Source organism: Micromys minutus (assembly GCF_963924665.1).
Source record: "Micromys minutus genome assembly, chromosome: 11".
NCBI classification, from domain to species: domain Eukaryota; kingdom Metazoa; phylum Chordata; class Mammalia; order Rodentia; family Muridae; genus Micromys; species Micromys minutus.
In genome coordinates this window covers 52,465,582-52,484,469 of record NC_137980.1, presented here as the reverse complement: position 1 = coordinate 52,484,469, position 18,888 = coordinate 52,465,582, and positions in this window count along the sequence as shown.

The window sequence follows — 18,888 nt, the reverse complement described above, 5'->3', positions numbered from 1 at the left end:
ATTCAAACCACCATGAAGTAGCTCCACAGTTAAGGGCTTCCTAGGACCCAGGTTCTATTCTCAGCACCCACATGGCAGCTCACAACTTCTGTTAACTCCAATTCCAGCAGATGACAACCTTCTTCCAGCCTCCACACGTGTGGCGCAGACATACAGGCAAGCAGAGCACTCATACACATGAAGTAGAAACAAAGCAAAATCAGCAACACCTGGGGTCGTGCCCTGGGGCCAAGGATAAAAGAAAACACGATTTTATAATAAAGATGGTACATTCATTACTTTTCTCATTACTGTGACATCATACCCAAAAAGGCAAGTTTAGGGCAAAGGGCTTATCTTGGCTCACAGCTGCAGGGGTCAGAGTTTGTCTGGAAGGTGAGGCAGCTGACTGCACCCACAGTGCACCCATAGCCAGGAAGCAGACGTGATGGTCCCCAGCTTGCTCTCTCCTCTTTTTTAAGATAGGTTTTCCTACTCAATTTACTTAACCTAGATAAACCCTCATGGAGGTTTATCCCCTAACTGATTCCAGATCTTGCCAAGGTGACCACAATCACACCATCTCTTATACAGAAAAGACAACTTGGCTCTCAACTGGGCTGAACATCAAGTCCAAGAATAAAATGAGACTGGTCAGAGGGTAAGATGACCGGGAGCAGCTGGGAAATAGAGTTCTATTTGGGTCAGGACAGACTATTTGGCAGTGTGGCTGAGAATGTTGTAAGGAGGTCAGAGCCGTCTGGGGACTAGAGCTGCTCTGGGAAAGCTGTTTCTGATGGCCAGAGGCCCAGCAGGACTGAGCTGGACCCTCCTTCCACTGGCTTCCATCCTGCATTATCTAGTATGTCCTGGCCCCAACCTCTTCGACATACCTGATGTATTTCAATGGATGCCACCGCACTGCAGAACTTAGGGCCTGCTCTGTCTCCTTTCTGTCCACTCACCTTCAAGAATGTAATGAGTTTGTCTCGGTTAAAATGTTTTATGGAAGCCCAGTGATGGTGGTATCACTGAGGGAATAAATCCTCAACTAATAGAAGTTGAGTGCAATGTAAAATAGCAATTAATCTCCGTTGTGGAGAATAAGAAAAATGAACAAGCCATTGTTGAAATATTTATTAGCAAGAGAGACTGGACAGATGTCTTTCTTCTGAATGGTGGCTGATTGGGTATTTTGGTTGGGTTTTTTTTATTTTGTTTTGTTTTGTTTTGTTTTTTTGCCCCTACCCTTTGTGTGTGTATGTGTGTGTGTGTGTGTGTGTGTGTACCATTCAAGTGCTCAATTATGTGTAGGTACATGTGTGTATATGTGTTGTGTGTGTCTATTTGTGTGGAATCCCAGAGGTCAACCTTGGGTGTCAGTCCTCAGAAGGCATCCTTCTTCTTCTCCTTCTCCTCCTCCTCCTCCTCCTCATCCTCCTCCTCCTCCTCCTCCTCCTCCTCCTCTTCTTCCTCCTCCTCCTCCTTCTTGTTCCTCCTCCTCCTCCTCCTTCTTCTTTCTACAGGGTCTGTACCAGATATGCTAGATCAAATGTGGGAGGTACATGGGCAGGAAATACATCAGGATATGTGCTTGCTCCTGATTGGGAGACTTGGGGCGGGGCAGGGGAGCTTCTGATGGTGATCTTAGGAGAGCAGATCTCTTCCCAAGCAGCGGTATTACAGCTCTTATGTCAGAAGCTCTCAGACAATGGGAGTAATAACTGCTCACCTTTAATCATTCTGAATCAGCTTTTTATATACAGTTTTGGGATGGTTGAGAGTCTGGCAACAGATACTTCCTATTGGCTTGGGAATGCCTCATCTACATATTTGGGGGTGTGGTCCTGCTTCTACATGATGTGTGGTCACGACCTCACCTGCAGAGGAGGGACTTGGGGCGTGACTGATGTGGCTCAAACCTCTCTACAGGGGGCATTAGCTATGTGAGAGGGGTCTGATCTCCCAGGAGACTAAGAAGCTGCCTTCCATTCCCAAGGTTCTCCAGGGCTTCAACTTATCTCGACAGGGAATCAGGGTACCTTTCACAGGCCTAGGTCCCACACTGTTAACCGCTGAGCCATCTCTCCAGCTCCATTTTGTGTTTTTAATGTAGGATCTTCCTGTGTAATGCAGGCTGGCCCACAACTTGTTATATAGCCTAGGTTGGTTTTGAACTCACCATTCTCCTGCCTCAGCCATTCTTGAAACCCAGCCATCACACTATGAGAGAACCATATGGAGAGGAAGCAGCAGCCAGTTAGCCATTGGTGGGGTTGACTCCTCCAGGCTTGGTGGGCACCTGCCATGGCATAAGCAAAATTGAGCCTGCCCAAACTGCAGGATCTTGAGAGTAACGAATGTTTTCTGTCCTCAGTCACTAAGTTGGGACTCTCACTAACCTTGACTCTCAATTCTTCTGCTGTGCTTAATCTCCAAGTCAAGTTATGTCTGCCTTCTCTGCCTTTAGGCCTCCTGTTGGGTACTCAGCCTGAAGACACGGCTCACAGCATATCTGTAAGGGGTCTTAAAGTTGGCACAGGACACACCCAGACACCAAATTCTCAGCACAAAGGAGATGTATTTTCTTGAAGAGACAAGCAGGGGAAGGGGAGTGGATCTTTGGATCAGAAACACACTGCCAGCAGCTGTTTTTATTTTTATTTTTAATTAAAAATTTTCAGGAGTGAGGTTTTAAAGGGGGAAAGGGAGTAGTAGTCTGTGCTAGGGTGAATTGGTCAGTCTTGATTGGACAGGTTAGCCAGTATAGCCAAATAATCTATTCTGATTGTTAGCTGGACCTTGAAGTTTTGTCTCAGGAATGACAAATAAGGGATTGGACCTTGGGGACCAGCTTTAGGAATGCAGTCTAATGAAAGAGGGCAGGGGAAGGGGCAAAACCTGCTGGCAACATGTTTGCCGTGCTTGGGGCTGTTAGAGAGACCTTCAGTATCTCCACCAGTGGAATGGGCTGAGGGATTTTCCTGTGCCCCGTGGTACAGGAGCATCGCTTAGCCTGGGGTCCACCACCCCTCACCTCTCAAGCACCATGCTGAGATCTCTGCTTACAGCGTCACAGCCTGGGACTAAGTGTGGGTGTTGTTTGAAATCGCTTCCATCACCTTTGCCCCTGTGGCTGTGTTTATTGACCTTACAGCCTGCCACGTCTGGTTCATGGCTTCTCTGTCACACCCTGTTGCTCCTTCTGAATGTACACTCTCTGGACTCTGGGGAATCATCTCCAAAGCTTTGCTAAGTGGCTCTGAAACATGTCTAGATACCATTTAGCTGCTTGAGTGACACAGTGGCTGCCTCATTAACCTGACAATCTGTTGGAAGCCACTTGCCTGCTTCCTTCTTCCTGGCACTGGGCAGTGGGTCAAATGGACCCTCACCTCGAGGACACTTTGGATTTCAGAGGCCAAGATGCTATGTCAGTTTCTATTTCTGTGACACGAATCTTTCCTAGTCCTGTGACTGAGGGCAACAAACCACAGTGGCCTGGTTGAAGGGCTCCACGTGTATTGGGCATGACAACGACCTCAGAAAGTTACTTTAGTTTTTAAAACCTTTGTTATTTTTTACTTATGTGTATGTGTGTCTGTGTGCAGGTGCCCTTGGCAGCTAGAAAAGGACATTGGATCACCTGGGACTGGAGTGACAAGATTGAGAGCTGCCATGTAGATATGGGAACTGAACACAGGTCCCCTGCAAGAGCAGCCAGTGCTTTTAACACTGAGCCGTCTTTCTTTCCAGCCCCAAGTTGTAAGTTCCTGTACTTTACTCTGTGTGTGATTTTGGTCAACTTAACCTCTCTGGGTCTCAGTTTCCTCATTTGCAAGTGGAGATACAGTAACACCTCTTCAGGCTCCTATGAAAATGCAGGATGTAAGTGTGTGTGTGTGTAAAACACGGAGAACAGTCAGTGTTAACAGTCGGCGGCAACTGTTGCCGTCTTTACTTTGTTAATCCAGATGTGAGCCCTCATCTGCTTCTTAATTTCCACACATCAATTCTGCTGTTCCAATGATATCCCATCGATACATACATTTTTTCCTATGGTTGTAAAAGCCAGGCAAAAATAAGTTTAAAAGAATAAACAGCAATTGAAAGAATAAATAAAAAAATGGAATAGTAAGGTTTACAAAAAGCATTGCTACATGAACTGCTTTAAATTGACTTTAATATGGCAGCTCTTATTTATTTATTGCATGTTTGTATGTGTGTTTGTGTGTGTATGTATGCATGCATGCATGAGTGTATGTATGAATGTGTATATGTGTGCACATTCCCATGTGAGGTGTATGTATATGTGTGCATGTGTACAGAGTCTGAGGTTGACGTCAGGAGTCTTCCTCAGTTGCTGTCCAGCCTATAAAGTGAGACAGAGCCTTTCAGTGGACCAGGGCTCACTGGTCTACTCTGAAGAGCCAGCCTGCTGCAGAGATTTCTTGTTTCTACCTCCTGAGAGCCAGGCCTCCAGGCAAGCCATCAGTGCCTACTGGCTTTTCTCATGGGCTCTGGGGATCCTATTGTGTGTGCCCTGAAGACTTTACACTTGTACAGCAAGTACTTCATGTGCTCCTCCATCTCCCTAGCCCATTTCTAATTTGGTGTTTTGAAGGAAAAGTCTCCCGTAGCCCAGGCTGGCCTCCAGTTCGCTGTTTACTTGGAGGTAATCTTGAACTTTTGGTCATCTGGCCTCTACCTCTTGAATGCTATGTTATAGGCAAGTGTCTGCACTTATTCTTTTTAATGTAGTGCTGGAGCCGGAGTCCAGGGCCTTCTGCACAGCAGTCCAGCAGCTGTTCTAATCTATGACAGGAGTTAAGTAAAATTTTATTTTCTTCTTTTAAAGACAGAATCTAATATTACATTGTTATAATATTATAGCCTAGGATGGTTTTGAACTTCTTGTCCTCATGCCCCGGCTCCCGAGGGATGAACCACCTTCCCCCTGCTCACATGGACCATTGTTTTAACCACAAACATAGGAAAATTCTGAACAGTAAAAATGTATACTTAACACACAGCTGAATTTAGAAGGGGAAAAGAAATCTCTAAATGTCTGAGAGTAGGAGAGATCTTGAAGCAAGGATAGTAAACTGTAGGATAATGTTGCTGCAGCCCTGGGGACATCCATGGGCTTCAAGGATGTGCTGTTTACCTTTCTGTTCCTGCAGCAAAATACCAGACGCCATCCACTTAGAAAGAAGAAAAGTTTATTTAGCCCACAGTTTTGAAGGGTTTGGTTTGTAGTTGATTGGCTTTGCTGTTTGGGGCCTGTTGTGAGGTAGACAACTGTTGCTGGGAGCAAAATCATTCATTTCATTACTGAGAGCAAGACAGGAAGAGAAGGAGGAACTAAGTCTCTGCCAGTCCCATGGAAGGCATGGATCCAATGACCTAAGACACCCCCAGTCCCCACTGTCTCTGCATCTTCGAAAATTTCCCATTTCCTCTTAATGGATGCACGCTAAGAGCCATACCTTGATCCCAAGTGCCTCTGAAGGATAGTTAAGCCTAAAGACTAAAAAATGGGCTGGAGACAGCGCTCTGATATCCTTGTGATCTGGAGATGCTGCCTGGGGCCCATGAGAAAATGATGAGAACCAACACCAATTTAAACCAGAGCTGGATCCTGGGAAGACAGTCTATCCCTTGAAAGGTGTGTAGGACCTGAAGGCCTATCCCTGGTGGTAACTGGAATAGGAATCCAGATACTGGGGGTCAGAACATGTGCTGAGAAAATGGAGTCAGAAAACGCTAATAGCACCCACTCATTGTGTGCCTACTGCACGCTACACACTATGCCAAACACTTACATTTAAGTGTCCTAGCCTTACAGGGTGGATGTCATTACCCACACTGATGTTTACAGATGAAAAGGAAACCGTTCCTTCCTTACTCAGACAGCTAGTGAGAAAGGTATTCTAGAGCTCTGTGGTTTTGGGTGGGTATGGATGTGTGCAAGTTCCAGCACAAGGGTAGAAGACACAGAACAACTTCCACCATGTTTGCCCCAGGGATTGCACTCCATCCGGTCTTGTCTGGTTTGACAGCAAGCCCCTTTGCTCCTTAAGCCACCTTACCAGCTCTATTTATTTTTGAGACGGGATTGGCCTCCAGCCCACTATGTAGCTGAGGAGAACAACCGTAAACTGATTCTCTTGCCTCCATCTTCCAAACGCTGGGTATGGTGTTCTGGGTCTGTAACCCCAGAACAAAGAAGGGTGGAGCCAGTTCCAGAAGCTTGCTGGCAAGCCTGTCTAGCTGAATCAGCTTCAGGTTGAGAAACCCTGAGTCAATAAATGAGGTGGGGGGCAATTGAGGAAGACACTTGATGTTGACCTCTGACCTATACACCCATATGCACCTTCGTACACAAATGGACACATGCACATGAGGGTTTATACCCTCACACTCATACAAACTCACATGCGCACGCACATGCCTTCACATATACACACTCACACATACACAACTCTCTCCCTCACATACACACATACACATACACACACACCTTCACATATATATACACTCACACATACATACTCTCATAGATACACACAAGTCTCTCTCTCTCTCTCTCTCTCTCTCTCTCTCTCTCTGTCTCTCTCTCTCTCTCTCTCTCTCTCTCTCTCTCTCTCTCTCTCTCTCTCACACACACACACACACACAGGCAAAAGTATAATAGGAAGAGAGTCCTCAGAAGGCATCTAAGTCTTCCCTGTTTAGCTATAAATCTGCTTCCCTGATATTTCACTCAATATATTTGAAAAATGTTTTGATTTATATTTTCCTCTGCCCTAGTCCTATAAGACTTGATGCAATATTACCATGTCCTATAAGACTTGATGCAATATTACTATGTCCTATAAGACTTGATGCAATATTACCATGTCCTATAAGACTTGATGCAATATTACCATGTCCTATAAGACTTGATGCAATATTACCATGTCCTATAAGACTTGATGCAATATTACCATGTCCTATAAGACTTGATGCAATATTACCATGCTGGAACATGCTTCCGGCCTGTCCCACCCGGTGTCCCTGGGTCATGCTCCCTCATATGTGGCATCACAGAAAAAGATCTCTTTCTTCCTTTGAGGCGATGTGTGTGCTTTCACACATACAGAAGTTTGCTCTAAACAGCCAGGAGAGCTCTGTCCTACTTCAACCAGAGCAGCTACGTTTTTGTCTGGTCTAATTATTTTTCAAGGTTAACTTTCATTTTTGCTGGGTGGTGGTGGCATACATCTTAAAGTCCAGCATCCAGCATTTGGGAGGCAGAGGCAGGTATATCTCTGTGGGTTTGAGTTCAAGGCCAACCTTGTCTGCATAATGAGTTCTAGGTCCATAAGGACTACACAGAGAACCCCTGTTTTAAATTTTAAAAATTTTACTTTTAGTTATATGGTGTGTGTATGGCTGAGTGGGGGATACATGTGTATGTGAGAATAGTTTCTTATGGGAGCCAGATTTTAAAGTTTATTTACTTATTTTATTTATTATATATAAGTACACTGTAGCTGTCCTCAGACACACCAGAAGAGGGAATCAGATCCCATCACAGATGGTTGTGAGCCACCATGTGGTTGCTGGGATTTGAACTCAGGACCTCTGGAAGAACAGTCGGTGCTCCTAACCACTTAGCCATCTCTCCAGCCTGCAAATGCAGGTCTTGTTCTTAACTCCTGAGCCATCTTTCTCGCCCCATTGAATGTTTTTTTTTTTTTTTTGTTTCGGTTGGTTTGGTTTTTGACACAGAGGATCACTGTGTAGCCTGGCTGGTCTGGAACCTGCTATGTAGACAGACCAGGCTGGCCTTGAACTCACATAGCTCCGCCTCTGCCTCTTCGGTGCTGGGATAAAGAACCTGACACCACAGCCAGGTTCCCGTCTGCCTTGTTCCCTTTCTGCAGCATTTGCCAGTGACCTTGGAGCTGGCCGTTTGTCTACTTGGGAATCCTCCTGACTCCACCCTCCACCATTTTCATGTTTTATATATTGCGCTTCACCCTCGAGAGACTCATTTCACTGTTAAAGAAGTAATAATCAAATTACAGCATGATAGAGTAAACTAGAATAAAAGGAGACTCCACACACACTGCAGTCAGACAGAATGTCTGTGTCCGGTCACACAGGTGACCCCTTTCCTTCGTGCTAATTGTACCATTCGGCCTTGTCTCCACCTTCTGGATGGGCACTGTACGGAGTTTAGGACCACGCCGGCATCTGGCTCTGAGGAAATCCTTTGACCTGCAGGAAGGAATTGTTCTGAGCTTCCACAATTCCCTGGCTCACCTCGGAGGGAGGTTAAGGGGTGGAGAGATTTGGGGACTGGGGTACACTCTCTCCTACAGTAAGGATAAGAGTCTGTTTCCTGTTCATTATATCTACCTGTAAGGTAACACAGGCTCTGCTTTTGGAAGCCTCTTAATTGCAGCTTTATAAAGAGGCTCCATGGGCAGAATAGGGGGAAATTAATTGGTCTTCCAGGGAGCAGCTGAGCGAAGTCTGGTAATTGAATTTCACAATGAATGCCTCCCTCTGGGCGGCCCGGAGCGTGATCTGGAATGGGTATCTGAGGTTTCCTCTATGCAAATGGCTCAGGCTCCTCCACGTTTATATTTTGGGGTGGGGGGAGGGTGGGCATCACTCACGCACACTTTCATCGAGAAAAGAGGAATTTACATTTCCTTACAAACTCTAAAATGACAGAAAGGAAAGAAAAGGGGTATGGGGGTGGCCTCATCTGGAGATGCAATTTGGCAGGCCCTTTTCAGAGACTGGGGAAGAGCCAACCCAGAGAATAAATTACTTCGTCAAAACAGGCTGTGTCGGAGTTGTGGTCCAGCTGCTAGGTATCAGGGCCTCAGAGCTCCGAGCCAAAACCGAGTTGTGTTTGGTGAGGTCGGGAGGAGGTAGGAACAGACAGAGTCATGACGTCAATCAATCCGATGAACTGGCGGGTACAAATTTAACCATCCTCCTTGAAGATTTAACTTGCCCGGTAACACAGCAACCTGTGAGTTTCTGTCTCGATAGAAGAGTTACTAATAAATCACCCTGCCCTTGGGATGGACCTACCACCATCAATCCTGTGTAGCACCAGGGCAGGTACCAGACCTTTTCAGCTCCTGAAGTCCAGGCTAAGACCAGCAATACAAAATACAGTCAGCTGCTGGATCTGTGAGTTCAATACCTATGGATCCCACTAACTAGGAACAGAAAACATTATCAGCCTCCCCATGTTTATACTGAACATGTACAGACATTTTTCTTGTCATGATTCCCTTAACAGTAGTCTTGAGAATGTATACATAGCATTTACACAATATGATGTAGTGAAAGCCACCTAACGCTCTTAAGCCATTTAAGTATATGAGAGGATGTGTGTGGGTAATATACAAAGCCTGCAGCAGTTTTTCATTTCTTATGCTGAGCATTGTTCTCAGAGCCTTATGCACGCCAGGCAAGCTGGGAACTCCTAGACACATCCCTAGCCTGCTGTTTTATGTATAGGACTTGAAAAATCTTTTGGTTTTGGTATCTGACAGGTGTACATGTAGATATGTGTGCATGTCCTAGAACCAAGCCTCTGTATAACCAATGGATAATTATATAGTACTAGCAATACACAGAGAAAATAGGAATGTAATATGAACTAAACATGCAAGTCACATATAATTTTAAATTCTTTAGGGGCTGAAAAGACGGCCCAGTGGCTAAGAGCAGTTACTGGTCTTCCAATGGGCCAGCGCTCATGTCACGACACGATTACTAGGGTTTGTTGGCCACCAATGTAGTGGTGAGAGACCTTGTCTCAAAGGAATAGTTAGGTCCAAAGCCTACCCCTTCTCTCTCTCTGCACATAGCACTGCTGATGACATTGTCCTAAATAGGACTTTGGTCCGGAAAACGGAAGGATTGTTACTAGGTTTACCTAGATTATCGTTTACCTGAAAAGCAGATTTGCTATCGTGGGTCTCTCATTTCTAGGCATCTCTGTTAACCTTGCCCTACTTCTAGCTCGATCCTGACAGTCTGTGTCATCAACTCGGTGTGTCAATTGTGTCCCCTGCTGAATGTCGTAGAACATCTGTTTGCTTTTCTGTCATTTTGTTCTTCTCTCTGTACTCCACCCCCTCCCAGAGATGGTCTTGGCAGTTTGATCCCCAATAACCCTTTTCTTCTACCCATGGGGCAGCCTAGTTTGGTAGTTTCTCTGCACGGTCACTAATAAGTATGAGGTAGAGAAATGGAACAGGATGCTCTTCGTCCTGGCTGCTGCACATCTGCATGAGTGTGCATGAGTGTGCATGAGTGTGCACAGCTGCTCACCTGTGCCCATACCAATAACAAACAAAGCACAAATAAAATAAATATGGAAGGCCAGCGAGACAGCTAGGTAGGTGAAGCTACCTGCCTCACACACCCGAAACCCTGAGTTCAATCCCAAGAGCCATGTGAAGGTAGATCCTAAGTCTGTGGCCTGCTGGGCATAGTGGCTAACATCTTTAATTCTAGCATTATAGAGGCAGAGGCGGGTGTATCTCTGTGAGTAGCAGGTCAGCTTGGTCTAAATAGTGAGTTTCACACCAGCCAAAGCTGCAGAGTCAGATTCTGTCTCAATAAACAAAAATCAAACCGGGCTGGTAAGGTAGCTCAGGTCAAGAGCACTGACTCCTCTTCCTACAGGTCCTGAGTTCAATTCCCAGCAACCACATGGTGGCTCACAACCATCTGTGATGGGATCTGATGCCCTCTTCTGGTGTGTCTGAAGATAGTGACAGTGTACTCACATATATAAAATAAATAAATAAATAAAATCTTTAGAAAAGGGCTGGAGAGATGGCTCAGTGGTCAAGAGCACTGACTGCTCTTCCAGAGGTCCTGAGTTCAATTCCCAGCAACCACATGGTGGTTCACAACCATCTGTAATGGGATCTGATGCCCTCTTCTGGTGTGTCTGAAGACAGCTACAGTGTACTCATATATATAAAATAAATAAATCTTTTAAAAAACTTTAAGAAACAAACACATAACAACAACAACAACAACAACAACAATAATAACAACTCTGAGGCTACAGATGCCTAGGCTCAGTGATGAGACTCTGACCCCAGAAGAAGAGAAAGAACTCACTACTGAGGTGAATCTATGAAAGAAAGTGAGCAATGTTGTGCCTTGCTGATGGAACTGAAAGTTTCAGAAAAGCAAACTTGAAATAATTCAAAGACCAAAGCTGTCCACTTCACAGAAATAAAACACACCCCTGACTGGGGGAGGAAACCTTGGACCAGAACATTTAGCAGAAGCTGAGGAGAAGGAGGCCGAGAGGCTGGGCTCACCGAGAAAGCCAGGACTCAGCTGCCATGAGCTCTGCCCCTGCCCACACAATATCCTTGAACTGACAAAGGGCAGAGAAGACATCCGAGGCAACGCTTCACTTCTGTCCCAAAGGAAAAGCAAACTGATTTTAATTACCGAGGATGGGGATGATGGGTGATGCAGAGGAAACAGAACACATAAAGTCAGGAAAACGTGAGCAAGGTACAAAGAATTGCACGCTCTCTTGTTCTTCCAGTGTATGTCTACACGTGTGTGCAAATGTGGCTGTTCTTCTGGTTTCATTCAGTTGCTGGGACATGTATCATGGGAAGCAACTTAGGGAACGGAAGGCTTATTTCAGCTTGCAGGGTACGTCCATTACTGGTAAAAGTCAGGGCAGGGACTTGAAGCAGAAATCATGGAGGAACATTGCTTGCTGGCTCACAGGCTCAGCTAGCTTTCTCATATAGCCCAGGACCATCTGCCCAGCAAATGGAGATGTCCGCAGAGGGCTGGGCACTCCAAGATAACCCCCACGTGACAATCTTATCTAGGTGGCTCTTCAATTGAGACTCCCTTCTCCGGTGACTCTACGCTAAGTCAAGTTGACTGGAATACATCTGTGACCCCCCCCATCAGAAATGGTACAACCACAGACCTTCTGTGGGAGAAAACATAATTAATTAAAAAGACAGATGGAAATTGCTTTTAAATTTCAAAAACATGATAAGAGTATAATGAAATCTAATTAAGTAATTTTTTTGCAGGTCTAGGCAATGAACCAAGGACAGCACACATTCAAGGCACCACTACTAGCTATCTCTCCAGTCCCTTAATTTTATTTAAAAAAAAAAAAAAAAAAACTTAAGGTAAGATGATAAAATTAGGTGGTTAGGACCCAAGAAGGCCAAGTGAAAGCCCAAACTGCTAATTATGCCTGTTATGACTAATAAATTAAAACCTCAGAGAACACACTTCTAAAAAATAGAAATACTAACACCAAGGAGGGACTCTAGATAACCACTGGGAGCTCAGGGAAGGGAAAGGAGCTAAGAACCAGAGAAGCTATCAGAAGGGTTAGTCCCTGAAGGTGCCTGATGCCAAGTCTATCTCCACCCAAGTGTAATGCTGTGGTCCATGGCAGAAAGAGATAACCAACTCCTGTAACACACTCACACACATACACACATATACATACACACATATACACACATGTACACACACATACACACATATGCACACACATACACACATGTACACACACATACACATACACACATGTATACACATACACACATATGCACACACACATGTGCACACATACACATACACATAGGTACAAACACATACACACATGTACACACATGTACATACATACACACATACACACATACACATGTACACACATATGCACACACATACACACATGCACACACATACATACACACACACACACACGCACACACACACGATACATTATGGGGGAAAAGCATAACTGGGCATGGTAGCACATGCCTTTAATCCCAGCACTCAGGAGGAAGAGGGAGGCAGATTTCTGTGAGTTCAAGACCAGCCTGGTCTACATGGTTAGTTCCATGACAACCAGGACTATCCAGAGAGACCCTGACTCAAAACAACAACAACATCAGCCTAATAAGCACAAGAGGCAAAGATTCAATGAAAAGGCAACAGACATCAGCAAATTAGAGATTACAACCAGGGAAGACATATTGAAATGATAAAGCAAAAAGAGTTCTCTGAATGAAACAAAGAACTAACCCAAATATAAAGAAACACAGTGTTCCCGGAGATTTTAACTAAAAATATCTTAGTCTGAGACACAATCCACCATGAGAATGCTAGAACATTCCATGAGAAAAGAACAAGTCCAGCAGCGTCTAGAGAGCACGCAGGAGTCTGAGTTGATCCCATCATGCCTATTAAAGTCAACTTACCGTGGAACAAACTCAGAGATAAGACTTGAAAGTGTTACATTCTTAGAAGAAAGAAATAGGCATGGGGGGATCTCTGTGTTAAGCAAGCCTTGTAAGTGTAACATCACCAACAGACTAGAGGAACAGGACCTCACCCAAGTTAAAATGTATGTGCTGTCGTAGGAAAAGCTTACAGAAGAGCATCAGAGATGTGTAAATCACATACCTGTAAGAATCTGTTTCCAGATAGTATAAAAGACAGGTACATCTCAACAGTAAAGAAAAACAAAACAAAACAGCAACCGTCACAACAAAATGCCTTTAGCTAGCTAGAGCTCTGATAGCTGAGGCAGGAGGATTGTAAACTTGAGAGTAGTTTGTGCTATTTAGTGAGATCCTGTCTCAAAGAAACAAATAGCATATAACCAAACTTAAAAAATGGGCAAAGCATCTGAGGTGAGATATGCCTGTAATTTTATCTGTTTAGAAGGCTGAGGCAGGGATATCTTGAGTTCGAGGGACAGCCTGGGCAACACAGCAGGATGCTGCCTTAGAAATCAATTAGAAGAGGAGGGGTGGATAATAAATATATTATATACATATATGACATTACTAAAGAATAAATAGAAAATAACTAACTCTTAAAGGTCTTAATGGTCTCAACTTCCCAGTAAAGAAAAAATTAATTCATTAATACAATAAAACTGAAAGTCAGTGAAGGATTTAAATGGACATTTCTCTAAAGAGATAGTAATTGCCAAGAAGCACAGGGACAGACGTTTATCATTAGTCACCAGGGAAATTGCAAATTCAAACAACAGTATTGGGAAGAATTGGACCTTATTAAATTGCTGCTGGGAACCTAAACTAGTAAAGTCACCTGGAAAATAGTTTGGCAGTCCCTTGAGAGAAACTCAGGGACCCTCTACATCTGCATCCAAAAGAGTCCATAACGTTTGCACCGATGTGGGGGCAACATTACTCCTTCCAGCCTCAAACAGAAAACAACCCAATTGCTACGCATCAATGGCTTATTGATAGCTGTGTTGTAATGGCTCATCTTGTTAATCATCCTGACTCCCAGACTAGGGCCCTGAACTGAATGAAAGAAGTCCGATGGAGCATCTGTTTCTACTCCCGAGGAAACAATGTAACCAGGTACTTCACATTCCTGTTAGCAGGCTTTCCACACCTTAGACTGAACCCTCCAAGTAGGAGCCAAGACAAATCTTTCCTTACTCAAGTTACTTTTGCCAGTTTTGTTTTTAGTTTTTTGTTTTTTGGTTTTTTTTTGTTTTTTTTTTTTTTTTTTTTTTTTTTTTTTTTTTTTTGGTTATAGCCATGGGAAAGATAACTAATACACATACAATAAAGTATTATTTACCATTACAGAGATGGGATTCTGAAACACACTGTAACATAAATGAACTTTTAAACTGATTAATCAGTTTTGCTAAGTGAAAGAGGCAATATCCCCAAACAACATGCTAAATGATTCCATTTATGTGAAGTTTCCAGAATGGGACAAATCTAGAGGGTCAAAGTGGATGAAGGATAGAGGCTGGGTATCCAGGCAGATAGAGGGGGAAGGGATCGAAAGTGGCCAAGAGAGGGTGTAGTTTTTCAAAGTGGCCAATAGAGGGTGTAGTCGTTTATTTCGGGTGGTGAAAATGTTCTGAAGTTATACAGTAGTGGTGGTTGCACAGTCTTGTGAATGTACTAAACCCATTTAATTTTACACTTTATAGTGGTGAATTCTAGGGGTTGGAGAGATAGCTCTGCAGCTAAGAGCACTGGTTTCTCTTCCAGAGGACTTGGATTCAGTTCCCACACCAACGTGGTAGTTACTGTCTGCAATTCCAGTTCCAGGGGATCCAACACCCTCACACATCCATGCAAGCAAAACACCAAAGCACATAAAGTAACAATAAATAAATTATTTAAAAAGCTAACCACAAAGTTCTTTAAAATGATAAATCCTTTTTGTAGATTAAATTTGAATAAAACATATACACAGACTGGGCAGTGGTGGCACCAAAAACCACACCAAACCAACTGACCAAACAAACAAACAAACAAAACCCCACAAACCATCAGACTTTTCATTGGAAAGCAAAAAGCCATTTCAAAAAACTGAGACAAACAGGGCAGTGGTGGCAAATGCCACCACTTGGGAGGCAGAAGCAGGCAGATCTCTGAGTTCAAGGTCATCCTAGTCTACAAAGAGAGTTCCAGGACAGCCAGGGCTACACAGAGAAACTCTCAGAAAACCAGAGAGAGAGAGAGAGAGAGAGAGAGAGAGAGAGAGAGAGAGAGAGAGAGAGAGAGAGAGAGAGAGAGAGAGAGAGAGAAAGAATACGTGAACAGAAATCAGGTAATAAAAGGAGAGAAAAGTCTAGTGTTGTGGTTTCAACATGAAACCACAAGCAGACCAAAGTATAACGTTAAAAACTAACCACAAGGTCAATGGCCTTGCAACCTTAGTTCACACATTTAAAATAGCTACTGTAAAAAAAAAAAAAAAAAAAAAAAAAAAAAAAAAAAGTCTTGAATGATGCAACTTTTCATCTGAATTTCAATCTTTCTGTTAGCTTCCTCAGTTCCGTCTTTTCCCAAGTAAATGATAGCAAAATATGCAAAACCAAAACTTTTCATTAAGATTTGAACCTATAATACAATCCCACCTTGATCGAGTGTTTTACTAGCTTTATGTTGGCAAAGAGCCATGTCTAATGTGCTGTTTCTTTGCTGTGAGGTCTAGATTCTGGTGTCTGGTGTGATCTCTTCCTGCAACCACGTCTTTTCTGTGTTCTGGATCCTTCATAAAAGGGTTCTATTGCTTTCCCCAAATAATAGCATCAATTTTCTAAATGACTGAAGAAAACATGCCAAGATTTGACATGATGAAATATGCCTTGTTATTTTGTAATTTATATTTTTCTTTAATTTTAAAATGACTGCCCCATCCCTTGGCATGACCTACATGACTGGGTCCTTGTATTCTGACTGGGTAATTAGGGTGTGAAGGACAGACATACAGACACAGGAAAGCTAGGATCGAGTAGACCATGCACTTAAAAAAAGATTTGTTTATTTACTATGTGTATAATGTTCTGTCTGCATGTACACCCACACATCAGAACAGGGAGGGCATCAGATCTCATTATTGCTGTGAGTCACCATGTGGGTGGTGGGATTTGAACTCAGGACCTCTGGAAGAGCAGTTGGTGCTCTTAACCTCTGAGCCATTTCTCCACTCTGGGCCATGCACTCTGATGCAGATACATCAGCAGCTGGGAAATTCAGCACATATATTATATGCACCTGAGAGTAGGTGGGTTGATGGTACACAGCTGAACAAGGAGGCAGATTTAGCTGATTTGTGTAGGTAATTTCATAAGGGCTCTAATCATCCAAGGAGGAAGCTACCAGGTAGGTGGATGCTTTCTGTCAACATCCCCACACTGACCATGGACAGACTTTACTGTTCCCATGGTCTGAGGCATTGAGGTCCTTGACATGTGTATGCACATGTGTATGCAGACCTGTGTAAGCACATGTGTGTGCAGTCCTCTGTATGCACATGTGTGTGCAGACCTGTGTATGAAGACATGTGTGTGCACATGTCAATAACACACATTTTCACTCAGGACAACATCCGTTTCTACAATCCCTTCTGAAGGAAACTGGCTCAACCTTTAGTCTAGAAAGAGGTTAAAAAGAATTGTGGGGGGGAGGGGAGATGGAAAGAGGAGGAGAGAGGGGCAAAAATTGTAAAGTGAATAAGAAAAAACAAAACAAAACCAAAAAACCCACTGTGGTGCATAAACTGGTCCTGGGGCCACACACCAGTCATCCAGAGGTTAAGACTTGAGGGTCATTGTGAGTTTGAGGCCATCCTCGGCTGGTTGATGAATCCCAGGTCATAGCTAGATAGTGAGGCCTTGTCTCAGAACAACAGACACAAATACCCCATCACCTAAACAAGAAGAAAGAAAAAAAAAAAAAAAAAGAATTGTAAATTCAGCTCAACTCTTTCCTTTACCCCTGTAGACGGTTAGTGAGGAAGGCAAGGAACACGCGTCACGATGAGTGTCTGGAGGAAACATGACCCCAGAACAGTGAGACTCCCTTCAAAGATCCCCATTGTACAAGCTGAAACCAGGACTAAAAAGATGTTGCCACAGCCTAGACCAGCTCTGAAAGACCAGGATAAATCCAGACCCCCTGACAGGTAAAGTAGAAGACCCCGAGCAGATAGAGTAGAGCCAAAAATGTAAGATAGCAGGTCCAGTGACTGTTTCAGAAACTGACTGACTATAAAAACATAAAAGTTAAATAACACATCATAAACAATCTTGAGAAACCGGATGTTCCCCTCGAGATTCTTCACTGGTAATTTTCACCTTATAGGCAATCTTGAGAAACCAGGTATTTCCCTTACGATTCTTCACTGGTATTTTTGGTATTCTCCAATGACGTACCCCTCCCCCCCCGTTGTGGTTTTCTTCTTTAAAATCCCCTTCTCCCAGCCACTCGTGGTCAGACTGCTCTACCCCTGCGTGGGATATGAGTCTCGACCCCAGTGCACTGGTTAACAAAAAAAAACCTCGTGTAATTGCAGCAAGGACGGTCGCTCATGAGTTCTTGGGGGGTCGTGTTATCCCCATACTTAGCTGAGGGTCTCCCCTCTGCGGGGGTCTTTCAGCTCCACTTGAAGACCTTTAGGGCCACGATGTGGTAGCGCCCTCTCCTGGAGGGGAAGAGCAATAACAAGAGTAGCCATCTTGGAATCCCTGTTGTTCTGATCACCCACAGATTTACCAAAGGCCACACACACACACACACCATAAAAAATAGACAGCCAATTTGCAGGCTCTATAGGAACAGTGCTGAGCTATCCAGCAGCTCTCAGGTATAAATTATACATGTTTATGTGTTTATGTTTACTTATTTTCTTATTTGTTTGTTTGCTTGTTTTCTCTGTGTAGCCCTGGCTGTTCAGGAACTCACTCTGTAGACCAGGCTGGCTCGAACTCAGAGTTCCTCCTGTCTCTGCCCCCCAAGTGCTTGAATTAAAAGTGTGCACCACCACACTCTTATTTCTATTAAGTCGAAGCTAAAGTCGACTCTCAGATGCTGAGATTATAGGACTGAACTACTAAGCCAGGTTTATGCTTGAGATGGAACCCTTGGCATTGTGCATGGCAGGCAAGCGCCTACCCACAGAGCTACATCCTCAGCACGTTAAATCTGCCTCCTACCAACAAATATTCGCCTCTCGATCATTTCCAGAAAGGTTCTTTGAATTATGTGGGATTATGGCCCGTTCAGAGAAAACCATCCATGTCAAGCCTGACCCCAGACCTGGGAAAATCAGCCAGCAGAACAGCAGTTGTCTTTTTGTTCCCCACCAGTCACTTTATGAGACCAGCTCCTCACAGTGTCATCCCTGATGCAATTACACATGTAACCCAGATGTTCCCCATCTGGGTGGCTCTGGCTGTGAGCGATATCAGTTAGATGGGCTCAGGCTGAGTGCTGTGGCCAACAGCTCCACAGGTCCCTCCTCAGGTGCTGACAGGCCCCAGGGGACTCCTGCTCGGTAAAGTGTGCCTTCCAGGGCTCTGAT